At 35.9% G+C, this 23,768-nt stretch overlaps 1 non-coding gene across 1 annotated transcript; it reads left to right on the top strand.

The window, feature by feature from the left end:
• Positions 1–10,446: 10,446 nt before the first annotated feature.
• On the top strand, positions 10,447–10,553 carry LOC121204112 (small nucleolar RNA R71). The gene has a single exon (XR_005899040.1). It is a non-coding gene; the product is annotated as a small nucleolar RNA R71 (small nucleolar RNA).
• Positions 10,554–23,768: the final 13,215 nt, after the last annotated feature.

A 23,768-nucleotide genomic window follows, 5' to 3' on the forward strand; every position in this document is an offset into this window, starting at 1 on the left:
AGTTACTAAGTCAATTTTAAAGACATAAACCTTCATGCATGTCTAATCTCAAAAGAAACTATGTTTTCATGGCAAACATTAACAAAGACTAAGATCATACAATCATTTCGTTCTTCATGATAACATATAGTTATTTAGATAAAATCATCATTCATGCTTGCATACAAGCTATCTTATTAACAAAGAATTTCTCTAAACATTCATTTATTAAAACATACTCATAAAAGAAATAATTGAAACATACTTAAATTTGAGCAGCAACAATTATTTGCCTTACCCCCTTTAAAAAGAAGCAATGTTCTCATTGCAAGAACAAAGTAATGAATGAAAACTGAACACCAAGTAAGGTTAAGAAGAAAGAGAGATGAGTCATTAAGACTGCTTAAATACCAAGTTTTTCCTCATAATCCAATCCTAGACATGTTTATTCCCATTACCACATCACTTAGTCTTTTTCTTTCTAAAGGAAGCATTTATTCATGCTTGCTATGTTTTAGTTTACATAAATTAAATCCTAGTTACTAAAGAAACAAATTCCTAAAAACCTAAAATAAATAAATAAAAAGACAAGAATCCTCCATTTTATTCTTTTGACTCATTCCCCTTGTCTTCTTTAGCTCCTTCTCTGCTTGTATAATCAGTACCATCCATCCATGTCTCAAAGATAGCATCTGGGAACTCAAGAACAAAAGTGTTAGAGATATTCTTAAAAGTATTTCGAATTGAATCATCTCTAATTTTTGCATATTTCCAGTAAGTTTGTTGTTGATTTTGTATGAACTTTCAGAAGTCGGCAAGGGAGTTATATATTCAGGTTCAACACTTAGCTTGACTAGTTCTTCTTCTGGCTCAACCCTTGGTTCAGGGTCTTCAACTGGTTCCTTATCAGATTCTTCTTCTTCAGTGTTTGAAACTGATTCAGTTTTAGTTTCGTTCGTTGACTCCTCAGTACCTAGCTCAGTTGGCTCTTCTTGCTCACCTTGATTCAGCTCATCACCTTCTCTATTTACCTTTCTAGATCATGACTTGTAATGCACCCTTGGACATATTGCCCCTTCAAATTTTCTTGTGTTTTAACATGAGCCCTTAAGCAAAGTGAAGTGATTAGTGATGGGAAATAAGCACTTCCTGTCTTCTTTTTAGCTCAGTCATAAATCTCTTGAGAATAATTTTTCCAACATTAATGGACTTTTCTGTCAAGATTGCATATAACAAGAGCATTCATTCCATCGATATGGTGGAACTGTGTGAGATAGGCATAAAACTATAGCAAACAAAATAAAATCATACCTTTGCTACTGGTTTTAGGTATTCCCTTCGGCAAGAATGGCTCACATACTTTCTTATAATCCATTGGGATTCCAGATTTGTTACAACATTAAGCACTTGTTGAAGAAAATCCCAATTGATGTTGTTCATCAAAAGGTAGTACTCATCTTCTTCAACATCAGGTAAAACAAATCATTGATGGACTTAGAGGTAAGAGGTACCTTTTTCTTCCGAACAATGAACTCAGTGGCATCTTGTGTGGTTAAACTTGTATAGTACTCTCGAACTAGTTCATCATCGGGAAGTGAACGAGCATCACAAAATTGTTCCCACTTGATAGCATTGATTGTCTTTCTAATTGGCACAGGGACAACCATCAAATCATTACTCTTCAAGTTAAAACCTTTTTTTGGCATCATAGGTTGATGCTTGAAAATTGAATCAAATCTCTCTTTCACTTCTTCATCGATCACAATCGAGTTTTCAGGAGTAGTCTTTAACGATCTAGTTCTTTTACGAGACATGGTATTTTCCCAAAAATTTGACAAAGTTCTACTTACAAGGGAAGAAGAGAAATCGACAAGTGGGTAGGACTTGTTTAGCAAATCTTGCGACGGCAAAAAAGTTGTGACGATGAAGGCAACGTGCGGCAGCAATGGTGGTGTGCGACGGTGATAACGGCTACGTGTGACAACGACGTTGATGCCCCGGTGATTTATTTGCGGCAACAATAGGAGATTTTGAAAAAGGGGAAAAGAACTAGGGTTTCTTTCAGGATTTGAGGTTGACGTCATAAGAGAAAAGTTTAAGGATTTTTTGGGGTTTAAGCAAATTACTTTGAGGGATATGAAAAATAGTAGAATGAAGAGGGGTTCATATAGGGAGAATTTAGGGCAGCATGTAGCACAAATTTAGCTACATTAGGGTTACTTTGGTGGCAAACAATGGAAGTGGCGGCAATAGGTGTGGAACTTTTCCTCTTTTTGTTGTCTTCGGCCTCAAATTCAGACTGTATCTTACTAAAGAAACTGATTAGTACTGGGCCAAATTTGACCCCCTTTATTAACATAAAAATTTAAAATTTAAACAAAACAAATGAAACTAAAAGAAATTTTAAATATTAATTAGAAAATTTCTTCTCAATAAATTACATTAAATTAATTCCCAGGAAAGATTGGAGGGGTCACAGCGGTCCCGCTTAAGTTCCAATCTCCTTAGACATAATTAATTAAATGTACTAAATTAAGAAAGTAAATCCTAACTATTTATTTATTTACAAAACAAGTTTGTGAAAAATCAAGGGTCTGTTAATTTGAACGATGATTCAACTCTCTCAACTTCACCATCCCAATAATGTTTGAGATGTTGACCATTAACTTTAAACGTACCTCCATGATTGTCATATACTTCAACAGCTCCATAAGGATAAACTCGATAGATGGTATAAGGTCCTTTCCATTGGGATTTTAGCTTCCCAGGAAATAACTTCAGCCTTGAATTGAACAATAAAACCTTCTGACCTTCTTTAAACTTGCGAGGTCGTATATGACTATCATGCCATCTTTTTATCTTCTTTACACATTTTGGCATTCTCATAAGAAAACAACCTCAACTCTTCCAACTCATCGAGTTGTAACATCCTTCTCTTACCGGCTTGCTTAAGATCAAAGTTCAATTTCTTCAAAGACCAGTGAGCTCTATTTTCCAACTCTAATGGCAAATGACATGCCTTCCTAAAAACCAACAGATAAAGAGTCATTCCTAACGGTGTCTTAAATGTTGTTCGATAGGCCCATAATGCATCATCGAGCCTTCGAGACCAATCTTGTCTATTAGGGCATACTACCTTTTCAAGGAAACCTTTGATCTCATGGCTCACTCTTTCAACTTGCCCATTAGACTGAGGGTGATAAGCAGTAGCAATCTTGTGCTTCACACCATATTTTTCAAGCAACCAATTATGTAACGCCCCAAATTTGGGCCTAAAAGTATTAGGTCCTAAGCGTGGGAGCAGTTAGGAAGCTGCCCATAAATATTTAATTATGCAAGGAAGTGACACAATTGAGTGTTTGGCTTAGTGGTTATGTGTTCTTGGAAGTGGTTGAGAAGTCTTGGGTTCAACCCTCAGAAGGTGCAAAAAAGTTTTGTTTTTGAAGAAATAAGCACTGTCTTTGAGCAATAGGATTTTAAATAATTGTGGGGATAACATGTCATAAAAAGCCTGCTAGCCTAGTGGTAAGTGGCGTGTAGAGTGTGCTAGTGGTTTGAGGTTCGAATACCTTCTTGTGCAAATGGAGATTATTTTTACTGTTGGCTGTGGGAGATAGTAGAGTTTGGCTGAAACACTGCATAGAGGAGTGGAGTTTGAAATGGTCATGGAGGGATTGTAGGAGGGAGTTGAGAGAGATATGAGGAGGGATTTTAGGAGAAACTTAAGGAAAGTGAGGTACGAGGGAGTAGTGTGACGTTTGGGAGCACTAGGCACTTTGGAAATTTAGCTTTTCTGAGTTGGAGGACTCTATTTCAGTTTTTGGGTAAGCATTTTGGGGTCCTTTTTCTCTGAAGGCCGATTGGAGGAAGGAAAAATGCTAGGTAATACTTTTATTTTTGTGTTGTTAACAGTTCTACACACCTCTCACTAGCCGAATGTTTTCCTTCTCCCTTTCTCATTTCTCTTGAGACCATCAAGCCTCTCTTTTGCATCTTCTTGCCTCTCTACCTCTTTCGGTTTCGACTGTAGTAACCTAATCATTCTTTTCTTTCTCCCTTTTCATCTAATCCTTGTTGGCCGAATAGTGCTCCGGTATTGACCTTTTGAGAACTGATCCTTCTATTGTTCTTCTCTGTCGATTTTGGTGGTAAGTGCTACTTTATTGGATATGGTCTCTGTTCATTCTTCTCCCTTCTGCTGTATCTATGGTTCTTTCTAACCTTTTCTTTTTGATCACCATTACTAAGGGAAAGATAACGCTAGTTCTGTCTTGTTGAAACGACTATCTAGTAGGAGATTGTGAATTGATTGTGTTTCATTCTCTAGAAGCGGTGTCTCAATATTTGTGGTAAGTGTTAGTTGAAGGTTCAATTGTTCATATAAACTTTCTAATAGAGGATAATGGAATCTCGGTTTGAGTGCAGGCGATCAGTAAGAACTTGTAATCAGTCCTCGGCAACAACTAAGGGGTGAGGGTCCTTAATCGTTCGATCAAGGTAAATGTCGAGCTATGATTTGGATAAGTATTATTAAAGGGAATAGTTACCCATTTGTTAAAGGATTGACATTGGGATTATGATTGAATATAGGTTGGTTTTCATGGAAACTGCACTCTTTTTGCATGAATAATTGTGTAACACTGACATTAGGCGTGAAACTATAAAGGCTGAAAAGCCGAGAAATGGGTTGTCGACACCACACAGGTGTGTGGGTGCCCGTGTGGCAGGCCGTGTAACAAAACATGGCCATGTGGTCAACGAGATGGCCATGAGCGTTTTTATGGGCCAAAACGATACTAGGCCATTCTGGGTCGAACTGGGCCACATAGGCCCAATGGGCCTGTGGGCCTTACACGGGAAGAATCACACAAGAGTATGGTTAATGTTGGGTCGGTTGTGTGAATCACACTACTAAGGCCATCTTGGGTTATGTGGGCCATACGAGCGTGTGGGCCCACATGGGCCTGCAATATAGGCCGTGGGCCAATTATCACCGATTGACTGTTAAGGTTGCACGGGTCGCCCATGACGACTGTGGACCTACTGGTGGGCTAGTAAGAGTACCTGGACTCTTATTTACTTGTAAAATGACCGAAATAACCCCATAAGTTAAAATGATCGAAATACCCTTGTAAGGTAAAATGACTGTAATTCCCCTATAAGGCAAAATGACTGTTTTGCCTTTATGAGGTAAAATGACTATTTTGCCCTTATGAGGTGCAATGATTGTTTTTCCCTTATGTGGTAAAATGACTGAAATGCCCCTACATGGTAAATTGATTGTTTTGCCCCTATGTGAGGTATTTATATATATGTACAAGTATGACTGTATTTTAGCTTGCTATTTAAACTGTAATGGATACATGTATGATTCTATGATATGACATGACATGACATGACTATATGATGTATTGCATGGGGATGGGTTTATTATGATTGGAGGAAGTGTACTGTACTGATAGCTATGCTACAAATCACTGATGGCTTTAAGCCTATTATACTGGCAGCTCTATTACAAGTATTGTTTAGTGCCGCAACTAGTTCTATTTTTGAGTGTAGGGATGGGTGGGTTGATTTTATCCCCACATGGAGTATAGGGCTATAGGAGTGGAGTGTAGATGTTAGTTGGGTAGGACTTGCATACTGTTTAAATTTTTACTGCACTGATTACTGTTACCGTACTGATTACTATTACTGTTCTGTTTACTGTTACTGCAATGGGCCAAGGCCCAAACAAATGATTATTTTTGTATTGAGATGGGCTAAAGCCCAAACTGATATTGTTACTATTACTGATATGGGCTTAAGCCCAGACTATATTTGCTCACTATATGTTTGACTGTTTGTTTATTAAGGGATTACTCACTGAGTTTTCGTAAACTCACCATTCTGCTTATCTGTGCAGGTAATCTTTAGGTGGATCGGTGCTGCGAGGGACTCGAAGGTGGCCACACAACTGTTTTTGCTTCCTTTAATCTTTTAATTGATAAGTAATTTAAATTGGGTATTTTTATGTAATAAGGCCTCTCTGGATTTTATTTTTAATTTGGGGATTTATATTTCTTTTGCTTTAATACTGCTAGCAGTTGAGAAAAAATGCGAGTTTTCAAAAGGATAAATGTTTTTCAAAAATACCACGGATACGTAATTGATCTAAGAGCTTCCACAAGAAACAACGTTTTAAACAAATGACTTATATTTTGAAAATAAACGACAAGTCTTGAAATCATCTTCAAGGTCATTCAAAAAGGTTTAATAGAGAATGGGTATTTAGCAATTTCGTACTTTACAAAAAACACTTCAATGTGACATCGCCAGATTTGGCCATAACGTCCAGCCCGGGTTTTGGGTGTTACAACATAAGCCATTTGTTCACAAAGTGAGAACCTTCATCACTAATAATAGCTTTTGGTGTCCCAAATCATGTAAACACATGCTTATGTAGGAATCACATGACTACCTTAGCATCATTTGTAGGGTATGCTTCAGCTTCAACCCACTTAAACACATAATCCACAGTAACTAAGATGTATTTGTTCCCATATGAAGAAGGAAATGGTCCTAAGAAGTCAATGCCCCATACGTCGAATAATTCAATCTTCAAAATGTTTGTTAAGGGTATCTCATTCCTCCGTGATATGTTTCCCCTCCTTTGGCATCTAACACAGTTCTTCACATAAGCATAAGCATCTTTAAATAGTGTAGGTCAAAAGAAACTTGCTTGCAAAATCTTTGATGCGGTACGTGCACCACCAAAGTGTCCCCTACTTGGAGATGAATGGCAATGATGTAAGATCTCAAGAATCTTACTTTCAGGTACACACTTCTAGATTATATTATTTGCATATTGTTTAAACAAGAACAGGTCCTCCGAGAAACAATACTGACTATCATGAAGGAATTTCTTCCTTTGTTAGTATGTTAATTTTCGAGGAATTATTCCACATGCATGATAATTAGCAAAATCAGCAAACCAAGGTGTTTCATGAATTCAACTCACCTCAAATAAGTGCTCATCTGGGAAATTCTCATTGATAGGCACATGTGATGGAGTTACCTCATCTTGCTCCAACCTCGACAAATGATCAGCTATTTGATTTTCAACACCTTTTCTATCTTGGATCTCAAAGTCAAATTATTGGAGTAAAAGTATCCAACGAATTAGGCTCGGTTTCGTATCATTCTTTGTGAGCAAATATTTAATGGCCGCATGGTCAGTAAATACTGTAACTTTGTTACCTATAAGATATGAGCAGAATTTTCCAAAAGTAAAAACTATAGCAAATAGTTCCTTTTCAGTTACCATATAATTGATTTAGGCTCCCGTCAAGGTTCTACTTGCATAGTAAATGGGGTGGAACACTTTATTCCTTCTTTGACCCATCACAGCTCTAACAGCATAATCACTTGCATCGCACATCAACTCAAAAGTTGTGTTCCACTCAGGTGTAATGATCATTGGGGCTTAGATTAACCCTTTTTTTAGCTATTTAAAAGCTTCTAAACATGCTTTGTTGAAATCAAACACTATATCTTTCTGTAACAATAAACACAGTGGTTTAGAAATTTTTGAAAAATCTTTGATAAACCTTCAATAAAAATCGAAATGGCCTAAGAAACTTTTGAATCCTTTCAAATTCATTGGGGCCGGTAATCTTTCAATTATATCCATCTTTGCTTTTTTTACTTCAATTCCTTTCTTTGAAATTTTATACCCTAAGACAATCCCTTCCTTAACCATAAAATGGCATTTCTCCCACTTAAGGACTAGATTCGTCTCTTCGCATCTCTTCAGTACCTTAACTAAATTATTCAAACAAATATCATAAGTGTTACCAAAAATAGAAAAATCATCCATGAAAACCTCGACAAAATTTTCAACCATATCAGTGAATATTGCTATCATGCATTGTTGGAATGTTGCAGGTGCATTGCATAAACCAAAAGGCATTCGCCTAAAAGCAAACGTACCATACGAACAAGTGAAGGTTGTTTTATGTTGGTCTTCCGGAGCGATAACTATTTGGTTATATCCAGAATAACCATCTAAAAAACAATAGAATTCATTACCTGCCAGTCGATCTAACATCTGATCCATAAAAGACAACGAAAAATGGTCCTTCCGAGTGGCTTTATTCAACTTTCTGTACTCAACACAAATTCTTCAACTAGTAACAGTTCTTGTTGCGATCAATTTGTTACGCTCATTCTCAACAATCATAATTCCATCTTTCTTCGGCACACACTGTACCGAACTTACCCACGAACTATCTGAAATAGGATAGATGATTCCTGCATCTAGCCATTTGATCACTTACTTTCTCACAACTTCCTTCATAATAGGATTAAGCCTCCTTTTCCCATCAATTCGAGCTTCTTCACCTTCCTCTAGAATAATTTTGTGTATGCAAAATGAAGGGCTTATACCTCGAATGTCCAACTAATTGCTTTCTTAAATTTCTTTAGAATAGAAATTAATTGCTCCTCTTGATCTTTTGTCAGTTCGGCTAAAATAATCACAGGCAAAGTAGAACAATTACCTAAATAAACGTATTTCAAATGGGAAGGAAGTACCTTTAGTTCACTTGTAGGTGGTTCTTCGATTGACAATTTGGGTTCTCTGACTTCCAACTCCAACGTTTCAAGCCGTGTGGATTGAATAAAATTCCTTAGGTTGGCTTCCATCAGAGCCATGTTTTCTTCACCTTCTCCCCTTCAAAGGGTCAAACCCTAAGGCTTTCTCCAATGGATCTTCTTCAAGATGGCTTTCCATAGAAATCAAGGTTTCTATTTCTTCCATAACTGAGCACTCCTCTATCAGATCGAGAAATTTCGTCTCTTTAAGAATGTTAAAAGTTACCTAATCGTCTTGAAGCCGCATGGTGAGTTCACCTTTCTCCACATCAGTTAACGTTCTTCCTGTGGCTAGGAAAGGTCTCCCAAGGATAATTGGTACTTTCTTATCTTCTTCAAAATCTAGAATAATGAAATCAGTAGGAAAAATAAATTTATTGATTCTTACCAAAACATCCTCGATCTTTCCTTCGGGGTATACTAAAAATCAATCCGCTAGCTGGAGCGTCACAGTTGTAGGTCTTACTTCTCATATCCCTAGCATCTTGAAAATAAACTTAGGCATCAAGTTGATATTTGCTTCTAAGTCACACAAAGCTTTACCACAATAAGATTCACCAATGTTAGAGGGTATCATAAAGCTTCCTAGATCCTTCAATTTCGGTGGTAGCTTGTCCTGCAGAAGGCACTGCACTCTTTTATCAGGGCGACATTCTCATACTCACTCATTCGTTTATTCTTGGATAGTACATCCTTCATAAACTTCACATAATTTAGAATTTGTTCTAAAGCCTCCACCAATGGACTATTAATGTGTAATTCCTTTAGAACATCTAAAAACTTCTTGAATTGCACCTCCTGTTTCTGCTTGTGTTGCTCAATCATTGTGGATATGGAGGTGATGGAACTTTTAGTTGAACCAGACAACTCTTTTGAGTAGGTAAATCTGCATCCAAAGAAGTTGTTAAAGTATCTGAATTCACTAAGTTAGGATTTACCTTGATATTCTTTGAAGATTCTGACTCTTTTGGTGCAGGGACTTCAACAGCTGGTTGACTTTCCCCCTTTTCAATATGCTCTTCCTCAACATTAATTTTACCACTTCGCAATGCCACTTCCTTGATATGTTCTTTACCCAAATTTCTTAGATTCTCTGTATTGCTTGGCAAGGTTCCTTGTGGTCTATTACGAAGCTCCGTAGCTAACTCACCCATTTAGATTTCCAAATTTTTCAGTGTTGCTACTTAACTCTGGATCAAAGCGTCATTCTTCGCCATGTATGCTTTCAACAAGTTCTCCAAACTATTTGATGATTCAGCTTGAGGTAGTTTTAGAGCTTGCTGGTTAAACCTTTGACATTGGTTGGGTCTATGCTGCATAAATTTGTTGTTTGGTCCATTTCCTTGGTTGCTCCAAGAAAAGTAGGGGTGATTATGCCATAAAAGATTATAAAAGTTGGATTGGGGTCCTTGTCCACTCCTATTTTGATGTTGGTTCCCCATATAGTATATTGACTCGGGATTCAATGGGAAATTCTCAAAAGAATGACCTTCCCCACAGTACACACAGGAAACTACTTCAAACGAACTTGGTGGCTGAGCTGCAAAATTATTAGCACCATTAGCAGTAAACTGCTTTAACATAGAGGAAATGGATGATACATAAGCTGATAATAAAGTGAGAGTATCAACTTCATGAACTTTGGCTACACGTATTCCTAAAGCTGTTCGATTTTTTGGCCATTGATAGTTGTTGCTCGTGATTCTCTCGATGATCTCATAAGCCTCATTATAAGACTTAGACAAAATTGCACCATTCATAGAAGCATCTAACATCAATCTTGTATGTGCATTGAGATCATTATAGAATGCCTCCAACTAAATACAATGAGGAATCTTATGATGAGGACACTTACGAAGTAACTCATTGAATCGCTCCTAAGGCTCATACAAAGACTCATCATCCAATTGTTGGAAAGTTGTGATCTCATTCTTCAACTTAGCATTTTTGCTAGGCGGGAAATACTTAACCAAAAATCTCTTTGCTAATTCTTGCGATAAAGAACTTAGTGGTAATGAATTGAGCAATGCCCGTGCTTAATCTCACAATGAGTACAGAAACAACTTCAGCCTCGGTGCGTCTTCAGTTACACCGGCAATCTTGAATGAGTCACTCACCTCCATAAACAATTGAAGGTGGAGATGTGGATCTTCTGTGGGCATACCACTAAATTGGCCCACCGTTTGTAACATTTGAAACATCACTAATTTCAATTCGAATTGGGTTCCCTCAATATCTAGCCTTCTAATTTCTGGATTTAACTCATTGAAAAGCGGCACAGCATATTGTCTGATGCATCGATCCCTATCATCGGAAATGAGGATAGGATTTCGTACATGTTCAGCTTTATTACCTTGGTCTTGATATTGATTTCCAAGGTCCATCTCGTTCTGTCTCTGAGCTATTCGTTCACCTTTTTTTGTCTAAAAGTTCGCTCAATTTCAGGGTCTACTGGGAGTAAATCGATAATCCGATCTATGCTAATAAACACCTGGAAAGAAAATTACAAAATTAAAAAGAATAAGTGAGTACTGTTAGAAATAACCAAATTGAAAATAAATAATTTCACGAAAAATGACTATGGCAACAGTTGACAATCCCCAGCAATGGCACCAAAAACTTTTAACACTCAGGTTTGTACAAGTGTACACAGTCGTTATCAAGTAATAAGTAAGTATCGAGTTATCGTCTTCAGAGGGATTGTATTTGTGCTAATTCACTTAATTTGTAAAAGCGTATTAACAATTTGATAAATAAAAACAATATAATTGAGAAGTGATGAAAAATTAAGTACATGAAACGAAATGCAATAATCCCTAATGCAATTTATCCTAAGTCTGCAAACTATATGAATGAGATAGATTTTAGCAGAATTAACACAATAAGCAACAATTATAACATAAATAAGCTAGGAAAATTACTTTAATTAAACTCAAGTTATTATGAACATGCTTATCAATATTCAGAAAAACATTCCATGGCAACTCGATCTTTCATGAGTTTGGAAACCACATTAGGACCTTTCGGAATTGTAAGTACGCATTTTACTGATCCTTATTTACTAAGGGTTTCTTAGTATTCATGCGAGGTAACAGGGACGTGTTAGGTTTGAAACAGTTTAATCACACAAATCTAAAAACTATGCAGAGAACAGAGCCTGGTTAGGGATGTTATGCAAACTGCAATTTAATCGGGTTAGGATCTAAATTGACCATGCACATTTCAATTATGCGTCCATTAGCCGTCATCTGGTTAGGATCGCTCAGCTAATTTAGGTGCATTTCAATCACGTATGAACAAAATACAGACTTGATTTTAATTGAAAACATGATCGATTGAGGCGCAAATATTATAACCAAGAATCAAATAATTATTATTAAATCAAAGCAATCATCCTAGCTTAAATAAAATTAAGCTATCATTGTTGTAAACAAGAACAAAGAACACATAGCAAACATTCTTGAATTAAATTAAAGTAAGAAAGATTAAACCCAATTCAGAGTGGCTGTCACCCAAGACTTTGACTGATGAGGGCTCCTTCGTTCCTTCGCTTTGTTCCTTTGCTGATGGCTTTCCAAGGTGGCAGACCAAGGGTTCTTTAAGAGGCTAATTTGCTCAAAATATTTATTCAAAGATGATGATAGGTGTGAGGGCTAAGAAAGCTAAGAGAATTGAAAGAGGAGAGAATGATGAATGAGTGAGGGATGAATGAGGGATGAGGGATGATTGAAAACGTGAGAAAGGGGCTCTTATTTATAGGTGAGGTATGGGAGCCAATTTGTTTAAAATAGGAGTGTCCATCTTTCAAAACTCCTTCCAAGGGTGGTCGACCATGAATTGAGGGAATGTGGTTGATTTTGCTTGATTCTTGGTCAACTTGAGTGCAACAACAACTTGGGACTAAGACTCGGTCACCAGAAAATCTTCAAGCAAATCTCTGATTTCTTCAACTCTTCAAGGACCTTGTGTAATTAAACTAAAAGATGGTTTATGAACCTCCATATTTAGCCGAATTTTGGGTTGACTTGGCCCTCCATTTGGACGGTTTTGTAATTAAATTAAAGCTCTCAAACCTGTCCAAAAATAAATCAATAAGTTAGAGGACCAAAGAATTAAATTTTACCAACTTAATTAAATTAATTAAAACCCAAATTATTAATGAAATATTTCAAAATGAATTATTAAATATAATTTTATATTTTATAATTTAATTTAATCATTCATGGCCCACTTTATGTCATAAAAATATAATATGCTCAATTTAATATAAAATAAGTCATTTTATGCATGAAAACTATATAATAAAGCATAAAATCACATTTTAATAATTTCTATGTCCTATTTTCATATTTTCATATATTTCATTAATTTATTAAACATTTACCTGGTTTTAACAAGAAATTTAAGTAAAAAGGTGATAATTCATATAGGAAAAATCTTATATATATTTTTCAGGTTACAGTTGCGGAACGAGTCCAGTCCAATGGGGCTGAGTTATTCAGAGGTGTCACTGGAGTCGCCCCTAACGTGGCCGAGTATTGGGTGGAGGCCACGGAGAGAATTATGAATGACCTGGATTTTATTGCTGAGCAGAAGCTTAAGGGGGCTATTTCTCTGCTTCGCGACAAAGCATACCAGTGGTGGTTGAAGGAAAAGGAAGGCAGGCAACCCGACCGATTGGCATGGGATCTCTTTAGGATGGCCTTCCAGAGCAAGTAAGTGGTGCCCAGTTATATTGATGCTAGGAGACGAGAGTCTCAGAATCTGACATAGTGAGACCGATTAGTGGCTGAATATGAGGCTGAATTTCTGAGACTGAGTCGTTATACGCGAGGCATGGTGGCGTCTGAATATGAGAGGTGTGCCCGTTTTGAGGACAGTATTAGAGATAACCTGAGGGTACTGATAGCTTCGCAGAGGGAGCGTGAGTTTGCTGTTTTGGTCAAGAAGGCCAAGATTACTGAGGATGTTAAGCGCGCGGTGCGGCAGAAAAGGGATCACGAGAGGGGTAAGAACAAGAGGGATTCGGACCCCTAGAGTTCTGGGATGGGGCCTAAGAAAAAGGCCAGATATGATGGGCCAGTGAGAGTTGGGCCTCCTATTACACCTACTGGGGTGGTGCTGTGTAGGCACTATGGTAGACACCATCCAGGCGAGTGTTGGAGGACTATTGTGGCGTGCTTGAGATGTGGTACAGATACTTACATGAAATTTATGAGAAGTGAATTCAATTCATATTGTATGATTAGTAAGGAATGAATATGAGCATGTAGAGTAACACAGGTATGTATGCGAAGCTCATGAGAAATAATTTCGGTTTATGATGCACATTTGCTGAATATGTAAATAGGTAATTCATGCCTATGAGAATGATTTTGTGATGACCTTGTGATTGTAGGTCTATACTTATGATGTATAAATATGTATCTTTACCAATGTGGTGAAAATGAATTAATAAGGTGTGATAAACTTAGTATCATTAACTTACACTAAAACAGTTTTGGACATCAGCCGCAGTCCGAATTTGAAAATCCACCAAAAATTTTGGAAATTGAGTAAGAGGCTGAGTAAAAATGAAATTAAATTTTAATGAGCCTAGTTTCACATAAAAGAAACGGTGTAAGCAAAAGAGTTTCATATTATGAAATATTTAAATTGTTGTGAGACATAGTCAGAATGATTTCGAAATCCACTATCCTTATTTTGGAAAATCATTAAAAATAGTAAACAAATCATTATGGGTTAAATTTTATATATTTAGAATCCTTAACGAGTCTATTTTCAAACGAAACAAACGGGAACATCATTCAAATCCCGTGTGAGGAGTTAATTAATTTTTACTAAGGAAATGCGAAAGTTGTCAAGCAGTAGAACAGGGTGACTTTGAAGAATAAAGTGTACTAATTCGCTAAGCCAAAAATTCTGAAATTTTTATGATAAGAATATATTTGAGTTTAGTTTCTGGGAAAATTTTTAGATCTTAATTTGGAGTCTCGTAACTCCAAATATGAGTAATTTAGTGACTATAACTTGAGAAAATAGCCTAACCAGAACATAGGTAAAAAGGCAAATATGATACTATTACCTTGAGATCATGTTGTAAGAATTGGTAGAAGAATATTGATAAATTGCTTATTATTTTCATACGGTCTTACTAAGCTATAAAGCTTACGCTCTCCTTTTCATTTCTTTTAGCTTTGTCAGGTTAGCTCGGGGTTGGAGATCATCGGAGGTAGCATCACACTATCAAGTCACTACCATTGGAATAATGAAGCATATATTAGAAATTTCAAGTAAGTGGCATGTACAGGGATCTAGTTTATTGACATATATTATTATGCTTTGGCAAATGTATTGGCTTATATTGAGTTATACGTATATGGTCATGAGATGTGGTTCATATTGATTATGGCTTGTAAACCTAGCTATTCGTGTCATGTCCAATGTTTATGATGTGATTATGTTTGTTTGCCATGCATGGTTGCTAACCATAGTATAATGGTAGAAGTGATCATCAAAATGACAAGTCTTATGAATGTGATTTAAGGAATCTAGACTCGGTATTGCATGAGTAGATGCATTGATTGTAAGAGGACATGTTAATGTTATGAATATGTCTAAATAAAGAGTCTTTAATCACTAGAATGAGGCTATGAATTGTGGTTTTAATATGTATAAGGTTGTAAGGGTATATGGGTAACATGAAGGCTTGGAAAATAGCCTAAGTGTTGACTACACAGGTTGAGACACGGTCATATGTCTCAACCATGTGAGGGACACGGCCTGGAGACACAGGCATGTGGCCCGACCGTGTGGTTCGACTTGCATGCTGACGTCATAAACAAAGCGTTACACGGCCTGAGGACACGAGCATGCCAAAGGCACACAGGCATGTCCCTATGTCCACACGGGTGTGTGACCCTATTTTAGGGGAAAATTTTCTAAGTTTTCCTGAAACTTCTCAAGTTCTTGATTTAGTCCTGAATCAGTCTTGATGTATGTTTTGGGCTTTGTAGACCTAAATAAGGGATGGCACGCATGTGTTTGAAAATTTTTGAATTAAAAGAAATTTTATGGCCCTATTTTTGCATGTTCGTGAATGATTAAGTCCGGTAATGCCTCGTACCCTGTTCCAGCATCAGTCACGGGTAAGGGGTGTTACAATAAGTTATAGGGTTCTACAATTTCACAAAGTCTGATAAATCTCAGACTCAACTTTCTTTCCTACCGAACCGTAACACTTTCTTCCACGGAGAGACTTTTAAGAATACCTGATCACCAACAACAAATTATATACCTTTTCTTTTCAAATCCGTGTACAATTTCTGACGATTAGATGTAGCTTTCAAACTATCTCGAATAATTTGAACTTTATCTTCTGCCTCTCAGATCAAATCAAGTCCCACCATTCTAGATTCACTCAATTCTAACCAATACAATGATGTTTTACACTTTCTCCCGTTAAGAGCTTCAAACGCTGCCATTTTATACTGGATTTATAATTGTTATTATATGCGAATTCAACTAATGGTAGGTAATTTTCCCAATTACCTTCAAATTTGAGTATACAATATCTCAACATATCTTCCAAAATCTGAATCACTCGTTCTGATTGCCTGTCTGCCTGAGGATGAAATGTTGTGCTAAAATTAAGCTTAGTGCCTAGATCCTCATAAAGTTTGCTCCAAAATCTTGATGTAAATCTTGGATCTCGATCTAACATAATAGATGTCGAAACTCCGTGTAGTCTCACAATATCAGATACATATAGTTCCGCTAATCTCTCAAGTCAGAAATTTGTTCTTACTGGAATAAAATGTGCTGATTTAGTCAATCTGTCAACAATCACCCAGATCAAATATTTCTTTCTCGGAGTTACAAGTAAACCAGATATGAAATCTATCGTGATTCGCTCCCACTCCTATTCAGAAATCATAACAGGTTGTAGTAAACCTGACAGTACCTAATGTTCTGCTTTCACCCGTGGACAAATCAAACATTTAGCTACAAATTCACAAATTTCTCGTTTCATACCCCGTCACCGGTACATCTGTTTCAAGTCACAATGCATCTTCGTGTTACACGGATGAATAGAATACGTACTACTATAAGCTTCAATAAAAATATAATGTTCAATTCAAAATTATTGAAAACACAAATTCTATTGCGATAACACAATGTACCATTATCATCAACACTGTACTTTGTACTCAAATTATCCTGAACCAACTGACGTTTCATCATCAACCACAAATCTTCATTTTGCAATTCCCAAATTTGTTGTAGAAATAGGGGTTTTTTTCTCAACTCCACTAATACAGAACCATCTTCATTAAGAGCTAAATGAGCGTTCAGTTCTCGAAGTGCAAATAATGATGACTTTCAACTGAGTGCATTCGCAGCTACATTAGACTTTCCTGAATGATAATCAATAACCAGATCGTAATCTTTTAGTAGCTTTAACCACCGTCTCTGTCTCAAATTCAGTTCTTTTTTAGTCATCAAATACTTAAAACTTTTGTGATCTGTAAACATGTGACAGTTCTCACCGTATAAATAATGTCTCCAAATCTTCGAAGCGAATACAATTGCGGCCAACTTAAGATCATGTGTAGGATACTTCTTTTCATGTGGCTTTAACTGCAGAGAAGCATAAGCTACTACTTTCCCTGCTTGCATAAGCACACAACCCAAACCATTGAGAGATGCATCACTATAGACAACATAAACTACTCCAAATTCAGGCTGAGTCAACACTGGAGCTTTCGTCAACATGTTCTTTAGTTGATCAAAACTCTATTGGCAGTTATTGGACCAAACAAACTCAACTTTTTTTTGTAATAATGTAGTCATTACTGAAGCAATAATCAAAAGGTTTTTAACAAAACGTCGATAGTAACCTGCTAAACCTAGAAAACTTTGCAATTCCGAAACATTTTTCGGAGTCTTCCAATTTATCACAACAGAAACTTTACTTGGATCAACTCAGATTCCGTCGGCTAATACTATCTCCTCAAATATCCAACCTCTCGAAGCCAAAATTCACATTTACTAAATTTTATGTACAACTGTTTTTCTCTCAAAGTCTGTAATACAATTTTTAAATGTTGAGCTTGCTCGGATTTTGTCTTGGAATAGATCAATATATCGTCAATAAACACAATAAACAAATCTATTAGAATGAGGTAGAAAACTTGATTCATTAAATCCATAAAAGCAACAGGGGTATTAGTCAAACCAAATGGCATTACTAGAAACTCATAATGACCATAATGAGTTCTGAAAGCAGTCTTTGACACATCACAGCCTTTAACCTTCAATTGATAATACCCGGATTTGAGATATATCTTCGAGAACACTATGACACCTTTCAATTGATCAAATAAATTATTGTTACGTGGCAAAAGGTATTTATTTTTTATCATGATTCTGTTCAACTTTCTGTAGTCTTTATACAATCTCACAGAGTCGTCTTTCATTTTCACAAACAATATAGGTCCACCTTGGGAGACATGCTCGGCTGAATAAACCCTCGGTCGAATAACTCTTGCAATTGTGCTTTTAATTCTTTTAGTTCAGTTAGTGCCATACGGTATGGTGATATTGATATTGGTGTAGTTCCAGGAACCAAATCAATCACAAACTTAGCTTCACAATCAAGAGGTATACTCGGCATCTCTTCAAGAAATACATCAGTAAACTCACTAACAATTGGTAACTGATCTAGCTTTGATTCTGAATCTTTGGTTTCAAGAATATATGCTAGAAACGCTTTGCTACCTTTCCATATCAATTTCTAAGCAGTAAAAGCTGAAATAATTCTAACGACATCTTTCAAACTCTTAAAACCAACTGAAATAATCTCTCTTGTCTGGCATCTCAAATCAATTTTTTTCTGTCTACAGTTTACTACAACATCATGCAACGATAACCAATCCATACCCAAAATAACATTAAATTCCCAAAAGGGTAACAATATCAAATCAGTAAGGAATTCACAACCCCTAACTTTCAGTGGACAATTACGAAAAACTAAGTTAACTATCACACTCTGACCTAGTGGATTAGTAACTTGAATATCATAATCAGTAGATTCAATAGGTAACTTCTTTTTCGTTACTAATGCAGTGCAAATATAAGAATGAGTCGACCTAGGGTCAATCAATGCATACACAATAACATCACAGAGATAGAATATACCAGCAACCATATCAGAAGCAGTAGCTTCCTCCCTGGCTTGAATGGCGTAGGTGCGAGCAGGTGCTCTAGCCTCTGACCGAATGACAGTCTCTTTTATTCTCGCACGAGTAGTCCCAGTAGCACTATTCTAACCTGGACGTCTACTTTTCTGAGAGGTAGAAATTTATTTTTCTTTCTAATCTTCATCTACTTTTGGCGATTTATGACAATTCCGAATAAAATGATCAGTCGATCCGCATCTATAACAGGCTCCCCATATACCTCTACACTCGCCAAGATGATATTTCCCACAATATCTACAATTGTGCTTCAGAGCATTTCGTACGCTTTCCACACTATCAAGTAGTCTAGTAGATACTCTGAAATCATGCTGAATCATCTTGTTTTTGTTCGGATGCTCAGACACTAAGGTAGCTCGGCTAAAATCATCTTTAGTCTTTTTTTGTGGTGATGCAGAAAATGACTTGGAAGAACCTCTCCTGTGAAATTCTCCAATCTGTCTATCCCTTTGTATCTTGCAGTTGTACACTTCTTCCATTTTATGTGCAGAATCAAACAAGACAACAAATTCTCATATTTCATTACCTTCTATCAACATTCAGACCATCTTCAAACCGGATACACATCAGTTCTTCGGTAGGCACAATTTCTCAAGCATATTTATTGAGATACACAAATTCTCTCTCGTATTTAGCTACCAATCTATTTCCCTAATGTAACTCAAGAAGTTCTCTCTTTTTCTTGTCTAGATATCTTTTCTCGACATACTTCTTTTTAAACACGATCTAAAAGAATTCCCAGGAAATTTTCTCTCTAGGTACCACAGCTACAATCGTAGACCACCAACTATACCCTTCCTCTTTTAGTAACGAAATGACACATCTAAGAAAGTCATTAAGAGAACAAGCCATTTCTTCGAAAACCTATAAGATATTTTAAAGCTAGTACTCAGTTTTGACTGGATTATCCTCTGATCTGCCCCAAAATTCTTCAACACCATACTTTCAGAGTTTCTCAATCTAAATACGTCGACTAGGTTCAATCACTGAATGAGGTGGAGGTGCAACTAGAGGTACAATAGGTGGTATAACAGGGGGGACAATAGGGGGTGGAGGTTGCTGAGCCAAATTTTTCATTTGTATAAACTTCACTGAACCACTAGTTCATTGTAACACCCCTTACCCGTATCCGAGGCCGGGCTAAGGTACAAGGCGTTACCAGACAAACATACAAACATTAAACTAAAATACGAGCTATAAAATTTTATTCATATTTCAAAGCGTTCATTCTCTTACACATAGTCCCTTATTTGAGTCTACGGAGCCCAAAACATACTTTAGAAAGGGTTTGGGACTAAACCGAGAACTTATGAAAATCTTGGAAATTTTATGCTTTAAGGCTCCACACGCCCGTGTCCCAAAGTCGTGTTCCATACACGGCTGAGACACATGGTCGTGTCTCTGCCTGTGTGGAATATACCTAGGCTATTTTCCAAGCTTTGGTCAACCTTGATCTCTTACACACTTATACAAAATCAAAAGCATATAACATGGTATTCATTTAATGATTAAACATCCTAAATTAAACCACAAACATAGCATTTGTATGTCATCATACATGTGTCTCTCATACTCATTTTACCTTGTTTATTATAGTACCACTTATACATTTATACCAAGATTACCATCTTACCAAATATCTTCAGCTTAATCATCAAGCATTCATATTTAAAGCTAGATCATATCTTTATAAAATACCACGATTCAGATGCGCAGAATAACATGTTTGCCTGAAACATTTCAATTCAATTCCATACCCAACAAGCATTACATTGAGACTAGTCATATATATATATACATGTCATGATACATAACATTCTCTTTTTGTTTTCTTATAAACACATATCATTTATTTCATTATATCAATATTTCATATACCATAGTTTCCATGTATTCCACATATATTTATTTTCCTCCTCCTCCTCTCCATTCCACATCCTTAATGTATATAGCATTCTTGTAAGTACGATTTCACAATTTACTAATAAATGATCACATAAAACTGTCCACACGAGTCATAGTCACTTAATTATTTATAATTCGAGCTACAGAGCTCCAAATTAAGATCCGTAAATTTCCCCTGAAACTAGACTCATATATATTTCCACCATAAAATTTTCATAATTTTTGGTTCATCCAATTAGTACATTTTATTCATTAAATTTCCCCTATTTCACTTTTTGACAGTTCTGACCTCTCTTCACTAAAAAATAATTATCTCACAGTACAGAACTCGGATAATGTTCTTGTTGATTTATCTTGAAAATAGACTCATTATGGATTTTAAAAATATAATTTTGAGCCTCTAATTATTTTTATCCAAATTTTTTTGATTTTCCAAAGTCAGAATAGGGGATCACGTAATCATTCTGAATCAGTCTCACAAAAACATAAATATCTCAAAATATAGAACTCCTTTGATTTCTATATTTCTTTTATATGAAAATAGACTCATTGTGCTTTAATTTGATATCTCATTCAGTCTCTGATCCAATTTATACTATTTTTTGTGATTTTTCAAAATCACGTCACTACTACTATCCAAAACAGTTTTATTGCTAATTCACTCTTTCACACTTTCTTTGTATTAACCTCGTTTTAACATACATATCACAAATCATTTTCACCACATTTCATACATCACAAGTATAGGCCCATGATCACAAGGTCACCATAAAATCATCCTCATGTATAACTTACTTGTTTATAACCTTACCACATCCTGGTCACTTAATGAACACATCATTCACATAACCAAGTTCCTGCACTTATTCATTACAAAACTCACAAAGCAATACATAGAGAGTCTCCCGTTGAACACTTCGGATCAATCCTCGATACTTGGTGGTTTCAGCACATAGCTCCACCCATCATATAGTTCGGCTCTCTTGTACACATGGTGAACACTTAGTACCACCCATGTGACCTAGCCAGTTTATCTCGTAGCTCTCTTGTCTACATGGTGTCCTTCACTTGGAACCACGCATGCGACCTAGGTACATATATCCCGTAGCTCTCTTGTCTACATGGTGTACACATAGTATCACCCATGCGACCTAGCTATATCATAATGTCTTGTAGCTCTCTTGTACACATGATGTGCACTCAGCACTATACATGTGACCTAGCTACATACCATCTGTATCATCCAATCTTTCCGAAGGTTCAACTGGGATTTCTCTCTCTTTTCCAACAATTTCACCAATCAAGTAATTATCCACAAACATATTTCCAATATTTTTATAAAATATCATAATACAAGTAATAGTGATGTATTACTTACATATAAACTTACATCTCATTTAATATCAACGCAATAACATTAAATTACATATTGTCTTATTAAAAATCATATGAACTTACAATTTCCCATAATATCCATAATCATAGAAATCACATTTATGTATGATAATTCAATGCACTTCATGTACCATAGACATATTTTTAAATCAATTCATAAACTTGGCACCATAATCATTTAATTTAACATAATTCAATTAATTCACTAAATTTAACTTTCAAATATAAATTACAGCATTATTGTTGTATTATTATCATACCAACTTACATACTTTCAACACCTCGGAGATCATAGTAAATATATCAATTTTACATTGAAACATGCATAACTTATTGCTTATTATACATATGAACTTACCTTGATATTAAAACGGCCATTTTACCAACTTTCCCAATTTTCAATTTTTCTCTCATTCTAGGTTCAAATCTCGTTTTCTGGGACCTAAAACAACATATTTTATTTATTTAATTAATGTACTATTCAAAAAAATCCTTAACTCAAACTTTGGAAAAATTACAATTTTGCCCCTAAACTTTTGCATATTTACACTTTTGCCCCTAGGCTCGGGAATTAAACTTCATCCCTTATTCTTATGTTTTGTGACATGATGATCACTTTTCCCTTCTATGGCAACATAAAATTCTCACTCTAACATATACTTATGACTATTAGGTATTTTTACCGATTAAGCCATTTTGCTCGTTTTCACTTAAAACCGAGTAGCACAAGTTGTCTAACATAAATTAGAACCTCATATTGTATCATAAAACACCAGAATACACAAATTTTACCTATGGGTATTTTTCCAAATAATGAACCCTAGGTTGAATTATTGCTAGCATAAGCTAAATCAAGTTACCGGGACTCCAAAAACGTAAAGAACTTGAAAAACGGGGTTAGAACGGACTTACAATTGAGCTTGGGAAGCTTGAAAACCCTAGACATGGAGTCTCCCTTGGTATACACGTCCATGGTGAAGAAGATGAGCAAAATTGGCTTTTAATTTTGTATTTTAATTCATTTTACCCCTAAATGACCAAAATACCCTTACTACTAAACTTTCCAAAAATTCCATCCATGTCCAATTTTTGTCCATAACTTAGAAATTGGTCAAATTGCTATTTAAGACCTCTTAATTAATATTTCAAATCAATTTCATACTAGAAACTTCTAGAATGCAAGTTTTGCAACTTATTCAATTTAGTCCCTAACTTTTATTAAGCACTTTATGCATAGAATTTTTTCACGAAATTTTCACACAATCATGCAATCATATCATAGACCTCAAAATAATCATAAAATAATTATTTATATCTCAGATTTTGTGGTCCCAAAACCTCTGTTCCAACTAGACCCAATTTTGGGCTATTACATTCATATATCCAAAGAACCTATTTTAAGCTCATATTCTTGAGCTAGAAGACTCAAAACATTACTACTCGTCCCATGATCAGAAGTCAGTACGTTACTGTTAACCTCATCATTGTCAGCATGATCAAATCCGTAAGTCAGTACGTTACTGTTAACCTCATCATTGTCAGCATGATCAAATCCGTCTGATATTTTTACAATCTATAAGAAAATGAAGGTTAGAT

The sequence above is a fragment of the Gossypium hirsutum genome, chromosome A07, assembly GCF_007990345.1.
Source record: "Gossypium hirsutum isolate 1008001.06 chromosome A07, Gossypium_hirsutum_v2.1, whole genome shotgun sequence".
Taxonomy (NCBI): Eukaryota; Viridiplantae; Streptophyta; class Magnoliopsida; order Malvales; family Malvaceae; genus Gossypium; species Gossypium hirsutum.